Here is a 7,764-nt window from a genome sequence, read left to right on the forward strand (position 1 = left end):
TTTTTTATTGAGCAGTCTAGAGGTAACAAACATAATGGTATGTTGTGATCAGTGATGCCTTCGATGATTTCTGTCTGCGCTTGGTGTACTGGAAAGTGATCACTGATTAGTATAAGATCGAGGATATTGTTTGCTGATCCTTGCTTGCGCGTTGGTTCTAGGATAATTTGGTGGAGATTAAAGGAGAGCATTAAGTCAAAAAGAGCTTCTGAAGATGATGATGTGTGTTGCATAGTTATCCAGTCCACGTCCGGAAGGTTAAAGTCACCCATGAGAATGATTCTAGTGCTGCAAGCATATTGTTGAAGGAAGTCATGAATGACAGAAATGCACTCATCTCCTGAAGAGGGGCTCCTATACAGACAGCCTACACAGACAGTAGTATTGTTGCAGAGAACTCTGCAGAATACGCTTTCAGCACCTGACACATCTGGGAGCGTAACAAACGGCAGGGTTTTCTTTATCAAGAGAGCCACACCACCGCCACGGGAGTCTCGGTCTTTCCGAATGACTGAGTAGTTGGGTGGTGCGATTTCATGACTCGAAATTTCTGGTGAAAGCCAAGTCTCCGTGACGGCGACAATATCAGGTTCCCGATCAATTAATAGGTTTTCTAAGGATTCTACTTTGTTCACTATGCTCCTTGCGTTTACATTTATGATGGTCAGTGCTTTAATCGCGCTCTTCCCCGTGTCGTTGGTGGGCTCCTTTTTTCGACTGTCTCCTCCTGCTCTTCGTTTTGCATGCGCATGCGCCTAATCTTTACTTCAGATAATCGATATGAATAACTACATGCTTTTTTCTTTACTTTACAACGATTATGGCCGTTTCTCAAAGGTGATTTAAAATTTGCAACTGCAGATATATCATTATGATGGTATAAATTCGGGGCTACGACACATGCAATCTATGATATATCTTACAGACTTTATCTGGCTTGCAGCCAGCGTGGTTAAACCAGATTTTATGCACGCAGAAACGAGGAAGTGCACTGAGTGCGAAGATAGCCTCGTTTTCTCTCTGTTTTCATATCCTTGGCTTGCTACTCAAAGTCTTTTTGAGACGCTCATTGACGCCACCGTCGCTTAGTTGATTGAAGAACATCAAAGTTGAGTAAGCAGGCCTCTGTGGTGGTGTTCAACCCTTTCTGTTAGGAATGTGGGGAGGCCAATGGACGAGTCTGAGCTGACTGCAGTTGCTGCAGCCGTTCAAGGAGACCACAAAGGCCATTACCGTTCTGGAGCAATTCCCCGTAGTGGAGGGCCCCTGGTAATTTCGACCACCTGGGGTTCTTTAATGTGCACTGACATCGCACAGTACATGGGCCTCTAGCATTTCGCCTCCATCGAAATGCAACTGTCGCAGCCAAGTTCGAACCGTTTTACTTATATATGTCGAACCCGCAACTTTCGGGTCACCAGCCGAGCGCCAAACCACTGAGCCACTGCGGCGGCCTTGTTTTCACAGATACGAAAGTTTAACTAGCGATATTGACGAAAGTGTGATGCGCTAAACCACTGAAACTGGCCACTCTAGGAAGTGTAAATGTCACCCCAACATGATCTAATTTCGGAGTCGTCACGTTTATTTTATGAAGCAGTCAGTCGCGCTAAAAAGAACTCGCACAGACCAGCAGAAACACTACTTATAATAAACGACTTCAGTGTCGGTTTCTTGAAGGAAAGGGCTGTGTCCTTCTTCTGACTGCCCCCGAAATTAATTTCGACTCAGAAATCTTACAAAATTTGTTTTATTCTTAGCCGGAGCAACGGGAGGGTAAATGACAGCAGCAACGAATATCAAGAAAGATGGTCGGGATTGGAATCGTACAACTAAAGCGCCCAAGAAAAGTAATCACGCTCATTACTGTTTTACTACTACTATGACTATCAGTTTTGTTATTGTTTTCATTGTCGTTGTCGTGAGCGATACACATACTTCGTCCTCCTTTGCGAAAATGCAACGGATGGCGTTAGTGTACGGAGTACCGTGTACTGTGTAAATGGATCTCTTTTGATTTAAACTCTGCACGCTTCTGTTTCCACGAACCCTGCTACTGCGCCTTTCTACACAGTGGCTCTGGGGCTGTGAAGCTCTGTTGATGAACGAGTTCACGGGTTCCATTTCAGGCTGTGGTGGCCCCATTTCGTAAGGAGGCAAAATGCAAAAGCACACACCACGATTGTACACCGTGACACGTTATTACAGTGCAACTGTCGTGAATGATTTCTGCGGCTGAATGCAGAAGTTTTGTCGCTATTTATGTATTTTTAATGCAAGCTGAAGTGTTAAAGCGGCTTTCACAGCTGGATCTTGCCAACGTCGGCCCTGCGGTTCTGCTTCGGCAGTTTTGAGAGCTCGCTCTTGCCGGCGGCAACGCTGCGCTTCTGTACGGCCAGTACGCTCACGACTACGATTGGCGAGAGTCGTAATCGTCCAGTGAGTTTCATGTTGCTATCCAGGTGTCCAGCCGCTGTTTGTATGCTGCCTCACTTTGTCATATAAACTGCTCACACCTATTACACAAACGCACACAGAGCCTGCGAGAGGCACTTCGAGGAGGAGGAAATAACATTACTAAAGCAAAGTAAAAGTAAGTCCTTACTCCGCTATACAGAACTTCAGTCATATGCTGAGACCGAGTGAAGCCACGCACTCCAGGATGAAACGGGAAAGGCACGGGATATAAGGGGCGGTAATGGCAGCGTTACGTGAGTATATACATGCGAAGTTTCTGTATCCACCCTGATCTCCGGACAGTTGGGACAGTGAGTTGAAACACACCATCCGAAACTGCAGACCATTAGTGGGGTGAGCGGAGAGAGTCTGAACTTTGCGGAGGACGTGTTCTTGTTCCGTGTTGAGTGACAGGTGCTGTTGAGGAAAGATTGTGCGGTTTTGTCTCATGTTGCTGTAGTGTTCGGCTATTTGATCTTTATATGTTACGGCGTCTTCCGCTGTAGCTGGGTTTGGCCAGGAGATGGAAAGCGTTTCGCTCTAGTAACGACCGCGCGCTCATCTGATTGGCCGATGCGCGAGACACGGCCTGCGTGCGCGGGGTGGTCGCCCGATTGCGGCGACGCGTGGTCATGGGATGACGGGAGGGCGCGCGCCTCAGCCAACGTTTTTAGGTAGGCTGTGGCCCCAGCCGAAGAGGACAAAGGCAGCGCGAGCCATGCAGTCACACCACCACCAAATCACTAAACGAGCACTTAACAGCTGCGCCGCAGAACGTCCCTGGTTGATACACTTTGAAATTGGGTGATGCCAGCTGACGTAAGAACAGGGACTAGACACGACGTTGACATGGTCAAGGCATCAGCGTGTAAGAAGCTCCTAGGAGGTTTTGGCGCCGTAGCTCTGGCCGGAAGATTCTTGACACGCAGTTGCCATGTCCGGGATGGGCGTCTAAACATCTTCCTGACAGCTTCTAGTGGTATTTTCTTTCTTTTTGATACAGTGGGAGAAAAACTTTGTCTTGCGCTAGGTTGCAGCAATAAAAATACATAAAAAATTGCAATCAAGTAAAAAAGACGCGCTCAGGTAGCTGCACAGTAACTGAAGCACTGTTTGAAGCAAGGAGGTTGGTTTACATGTTAAAATTCGGCTAGATCATATGAAATACGAACGGTGGCGAGAAAGGACAGACAAGGCACAATGCTAGACACGGCAGCGTGCACGTAACAAGTCTCCCGTTGAGGCGAACCTGGCGCCGTAGCTTGTGGGTGTGAGTGTGTTAGGAGTGGAGCAAGCAGGTTAAGCCAGTCTTTACCACGCGCGTGCGCTCCTAGTGCAAAGGAACGAAGGCTCTAAATTGAGAGCACGAGTGTTAATTACACAGAAAGCTGCATTACAAGCACCGCTTTAATCCCCAGCACTCAGCACAAGCCAGAGGTCTGCACCCAGAAGTGAGCCAGTGAAACCATGCGCGCATGGAAGCTGCTCTATACCCGCATGCAGTCGGAACTAAGGGCACTCGAGGGTCTCGCGGTCAACCTCGGAGTCAGGGTTGGCTTGCGGCTTCTTTCACTACATCTACTATGTTCCACTATGTTCCATATATCTGCCCTGTTCCACTCGCAAAGACCCTGGAGGATATCCCTACCAATCAAGATGCACAAATAACTGCAATTAAGTTAATGAAGTAAAAGGGAGAACAAGCTCGGACAGCTAAAAACTAATTGAATCACGGATTGAAGCTGAGCAATTTAAGTGATGGTTCATGCCGCAAACGAAAATTCCCTTACTTAGACCGCAAAAAATCTATTTTGGTACTTTTTCCCTCTGGCAGTTTGGAAAATCGTTGCATTTTCTCGTGTCATTTTTTTCGCGCATTTTTTTATTAATCCCTGCTTTTCGTCGATATTGATGAAGTCGAAAAGGCAGAAACTTCCCAAGCACTCGCTACGCTTATTTTGGATTTTGTTTTCCACGATCCACCGCGTATTTCGAACAGGGCCGACCAGTGAGGATAGTTGGCCGCCATCACAACCTGTAAGGTTACATGTTATAAGAAAAATTTGTTAGGAATACAGTTTCAGGGTCTATTGAATCAGAATGAAGTTCTCTGTGGAGGCAAAGAAAACGATTGTGTAAAGGACTGGCATGTACTCGTACCTCATACGTGACTTTTACAACTCAGCGCCAGCTCAATATGGCTACCATACATGCTTTCAAATTGGCTGGTTCGTCGTAAGGGCCGACACCCAAACTTAGAGAGCTGAAAGAAAATAAAGTCGGGGTCGGCATGTTTTTAAGGTTGCCCAACGAAATCTCTGAGCCGCCAACATGCAATTAAGGTGACTGCCACAGAGTATCGCGTATCGCTGACGCAGGGCCGCCGTGAGAAACGCGTCATCGGAGGTAACGCATGCATTCTCGCACAGCGTAAAGACGAGCATAAAGGGCTCGAGAAGACGAAACCAGCGACGCCGCAAGACGCTGTTGGTCACACAAAAAGATGGTCTCCGAAATCTGAGAACTTCATAACGGCGCTATCTTAACAGAACATAGTATTCTATTTCAGTAGCTATCAGAACATTGCAGAGTCGCTGAGAAAAAACCATGCGGATGAAACAGCACGATGTACCCACCTCAGTGGTCAGTACGTGCATCCTGATCTTATGGACGGACGCAGCGGTTAGGCTTCCTTCGCTTGCTCACGTTGGCCTCGTGGAACGCGGTCGATTTCATGAACTCACCCTCATCATAACTGGGCGAGTTGCCACGGGCTCGTACCGAAAACTTCACCCCACGAACAGACACAGCACCACCGAACAGAAACGACAGCACAGCGCAGCGCGCACAACTCAATTTTTCATTATAGGAGAGCAGATATACTACATAGCTCACCAGCTGGAAGCGAGCTGATGCAAGCGACGGCCGTCCAAAAGCGTAACGAAAACATAAATGTAGAAACCGCTATCTATCAGTGCAACAGAAATGACTTCACAGTCCACGGAAACCAGCCAGCGGTAACTGCGCCTCAGGTGGACAGAGCGATAAAGCCAGAGGCTTCGTGAAAATTTTCCACGCAACGTCACGTAGGTCGGCGATTGTTCGAACAATTAAAAGGATACTGAACCAAAATTTTGTAGCTGCTGTTTTTTCAATAAAACGGCAGTTGAGCTGCTGAAACTATGAATACAAGCTTCTTTTTTTTTTCCGAAAAGAGGCATGCTTACTGCGCCGATTTTTAATCGTACCGCTGCAACTGGCGGCCGCTTCTGGAAGCTGTAAATGTGACATCAAAAACCCTGCTGCTCTCACGCGATTCTTATGGCCACAAGCCGGTGGTCGATGGCCTGAGAGTCATCGGTGTGAACGCTTTGTCCAACTATACACTTTTCCACGGTCGGCGTTCGACATGGCAAAACAAAATTCGTGCTACTTTCAAGATTGTCACAACAGCATTGGACGAGACGCACCTTAGCATACGTTTCTGAGCGATGAGAAGCTCCGAAAACTGTATTGTTACGCGGCCATTACGGCCAACCTGGAAGCCTTTTTACTTCATTTTGGGGGCTGTTTTTCTATGAAGGACATGTGTTCTGTCCAGCTGTGATGAGAGCCCCGGCATGCCTGTCGAAAGACAGCGCCTAAGACCTGACGCTGTTCCTTTTGTCTGTTCAACGACGTGGTTTAGAAGAGGGGGGGGGGGGGGGGGGGGTCTATTTTCGTACTCTTAGACCTGTAAGAAACATGAGACAGTTTCAAGCCCTCGTGTGCTGAATAGAACGAGTATAAGAGTAAATGAAAGGCGACTTATTATTGTGCTTTTTCACTGTCGGCAGTATTTTTTACTGTTGGCGGTAAGGACGCATCCAGAACAGTGCAGCAAATTTCTTGCCGGCGTGGCTACCATTTACGTATCGCACAATAAGACTGCTCATATGAAAAAAATAAACAATGGCAGAAAGTCAGGTCGGTTGGTCACATATAGACTGATGTTTACTATTATCGTGGGAAAGGCCAGTGTTCAGCTTGCTGCAATGTTTAATTCAATGCAGAGTTTCGTTGAGCTCTGCGCGTACACGTTCATTCAGTTCCGTCCAGTGCTTAGTTCACCGCAGTGAAGAGCAGTGAACGATTATTTGTGCTTTCGTTTTCCCGTTTACGGGCTTCCGCGTTTGCGCACATAACACACTTCAACAATTTATAAGCATGAAACTGCATTTCCCTCATGTTACGAGTGGCATAAGACGGCAAACGCTAGGGTTGCAACCTTCTTCGAAAACACAGCGCAAAAAGGACACGGACGACACAGAACTGGACGGGACAGCGCCTGTCCCGTCCAGTTCTGTGTCGTCCGACAGTGTCCTTTTTGCGCTGTGTTTTCGAAGAACTGTTACCAGCTAGCCCAAACCAAGCTACTGTTGCAACCTCCAAATCTCTATAGACAACCTAAAGCCACGAACGGTATAATGCAGTGGCGGTCCTAAAGGGAGGGGGGGGGGTCACCCCCCCCAAAAAAAAAAAAAGTTTTTGCACCTTTTCTCGAACGTCCGTTTTCGGGCTCTCATAGGCCGAGATGTGATTTTTGACGTAGAACTGGAAAGCTTTTTCGTCTGTGATGCGTCAAGTAGTCCCCTACTTTGTACGTTCACCGTGTTAGCGGCTGTCTTATTTCACACAATTCCATGTTCTACACGTTGGTAGTTATACGAGCACAATTCGTAGTGGTTGTCGAGGTGTCGTGTTCCCGTTGTCTTGCCATGCTGCCGGCGCGGCGGTCACGACGACAGCGGTGCCATTCACCTGTGGTTGCGGTGGCCACCAACCTCGTCGAGGCGGCAAGGAGCCACCCATTCATGCCTATATCCCACCATGGGACATAGCGACGCCAGCGAGGGGATCATCCCTTTTGCTGGCTTGACAAGGAACGCCGACCAGCCGCCTTGAAGGAGGGGACTGAGGGCGGAACAAAGCCCCTTCCCAGAACTGAGTAATGAAGGATGCTAATCCCACTGGTGAAATTTCCGGGCAAGTGCTTTGACCTTCGTGGACATGCCGTGGAGACCGCTTGTTTCCCCTGGTATGAAAATGAATATTGCTCGCGTAAACGTTAACATTCAAAGAATGAATAACATCTATATCGTTTGCCATTTATTTTTCAACAACTAAGTGTACCAAAATTTTTGTGTAAATAAAATAAATAAAAAATTGTTTCTATTTTTTTTTTTTTTGGTATAGGGAAGTCTGTCCCCCCCCCCCCCCCCCCCCCTTCAATAGTAACCACTCTCTGGGGGCAAGCACCCTCTGGTT

This window comes from Amblyomma mixtum, chromosome 3, assembly GCF_055824585.1.
Source record: "Amblyomma mixtum isolate Tamu chromosome 3, ASM5582458v1, whole genome shotgun sequence".
Lineage (NCBI taxonomy): Eukaryota > Metazoa > Arthropoda > Arachnida > Ixodida > Ixodidae > Amblyomma > Amblyomma mixtum.